This window comes from Nothoprocta perdicaria, unplaced genomic scaffold (genome assembly GCF_003342845.1).
Source record: "Nothoprocta perdicaria isolate Ctin4 unplaced genomic scaffold, notPer1 scaffold_405, whole genome shotgun sequence".
In the NCBI taxonomy this organism is placed as follows: Eukaryota; Metazoa; Chordata; class Aves; order Tinamiformes; family Tinamidae; genus Nothoprocta; species Nothoprocta perdicaria.
This window is the reverse complement of record NW_020455650.1, coordinates 21255-23227: the sequence shown is the minus strand read 5'-3', so window position 1 is coordinate 23227 and position 1973 is coordinate 21255.

Here is a 1973-nt window from a genome sequence, read left to right as displayed (position 1 = left end):
AGCGGCACCTCCCCGGCACCGGCACCGGGAGCCCCGGGCAGCGACTCGGGCTGCGGCTCCAGCGCCGCTCCCGGGCCCGGCCCCGGGCACAGCTCCGGTTCCGAGCCCGGTCCTGACTCTGCTGCCGGCCCTACTTCCGGTCCCGGTCCCGGTTCCGGCTCCGCTCCCGCCGCCGCCGCCATTCCCGCAGACCACCCGCTCCCCGCGTGCCCGTCGCGCTCCGATGACGTCTCCAACGCGCCTCGCACACCCACCCACCCTGCGCCGCATGCCCGGGCGCCGCCCGATGACGCCCGCAGCGCGCCACGCGCCCCCTCCGCGCGCCGCCATCTTTAGTGCGGGCGGGCGTCGCGGGCGCCATGCCGAGGGCGGGCGGGCGGCCGTTGGGCGGCCGCCATGAGACGCTCGCCAGGCCGAGCCACGGGGTCGGTTTATTGCGGGCACCGGGACCGCAGCGGGGACCCTCCTCGGCGCTCCCCGCCTCACCCGACCTGCGGAACAAGGCGGGGCAGAAGTAGCGCCTCGCGGCCCGGGGGAGGCCGCGCGGGCCTCGGCCGAGCTGCGTCCGTACCAGGCGCCCGTAGCGCGGCAGCGGGCAGCGGGCGAGCGCCGCGGCGGCCACGGCGGCGCCGAACTCGAGCAGGCTGAGCGCCACCAGGGCCACGTTGAGGCCGTCGCTGCGGCTCTGCGGGCGGGAGGGYGGGCGGGGAGGCCTGCGGGCGCTGCCCGCCGCCGAGGCCGCTGCCCGAGGCCTTTACCTTCACCTCGGCGTCAAAGCACGTCTCCTCCCTCAGGAGGTGAGGCCGGCCCCGCTCGCACGCGGGAAGCGTGGCGTTGATAGCCGCGGCGTGCAGAGCGGCGGCCGCCAGGGTGCTGAGGATGGCCGCCGCGCTGAAGGCGAAGCAGGTCCTCMCCTGTGGTGGGCGCAGCGTGTGGGCCAGCGGCAACGCGCCCTGCCTGCTGCAGGGAGCGCCTCCAAGGGCGAAATACGGAGCCCAGAAGGCCCACACGCCCACGGAGAGCCCAGAAGCAGGGGCACAGCGRCACAGAGCTGGGAAGAGGACGCTTTTGTCCGAGCTCCCTGGGCAGGGGGGCTCGTGGATACTGGTCAGCGTGCCTGAGCTTGGGGGGTGTTTGCTCCAGGGCTGCCCAGCCCCATGGAGCCCTTACAGCAGGTTGGGCGTCACGGGGGGTCAGGATGGAGCCACGTGGCCTCCTGGAGAAGCCTCCTGGCCCAAGTGGCGGGGTATTTTCCCCTCGTCATTTGCAAGTGACTTCGCTGGGGTCTAAACGTTTCCTAGAGGGCCTGGGGCTCGAAGTGTTGAGCACCCTCAGTGGCTGACAGGAGGAGAACCGGGCACCTGCAGGGGACAAGCCTGCCCTTATGTGCTTCACTCGAGGCCCTGAAGAAACCTGGGAGGAAGGTGGGCTGTGGAGGTGCCACGAGCCCCTGGYGGGAGCAGAAGCCACAGTCCACCGTGAGCTCCGTGTTCCTCCCGCTGCCCGCTCGGCCACCCTCTTACCAGCAGGACGTTCTCTCTTTTCCCACTTTCCACCAGCAGAGACCCTGTGACCAGGAGCTGCTCCAGGAACAGAGATGGGAAAGTCAGCAGGAGGATCCCCWCTGCTCCCCACTACACATCTCTCATCCCACACCAGAAACGTGGAGCTCTGCAGCCCCGAACTCCCCCAGGCTCGGGAGAGGAGACAACCGGAGGACGTGAGCTTAAAAAGAGACTAGTAATGGGGGATTTGGCCCCGGCAAGAGCACCCTGCCCTTGTTTGGCAGGGGGAGATGGACCCTGCACGTGTCCCTGCTTACCAGGAGCCCCAGCCAGAAGAGGACCCCCCTGGCCACGACGACGGGAGGGATGTARTGCTCGGCCAGGGTGAGGACCACCCCGCAGCAGAGGCGGACGATGCCGCTGACGATGTGGATGGCCTGGGGAAGGGCACGAGGGTCCCGGTGGCTC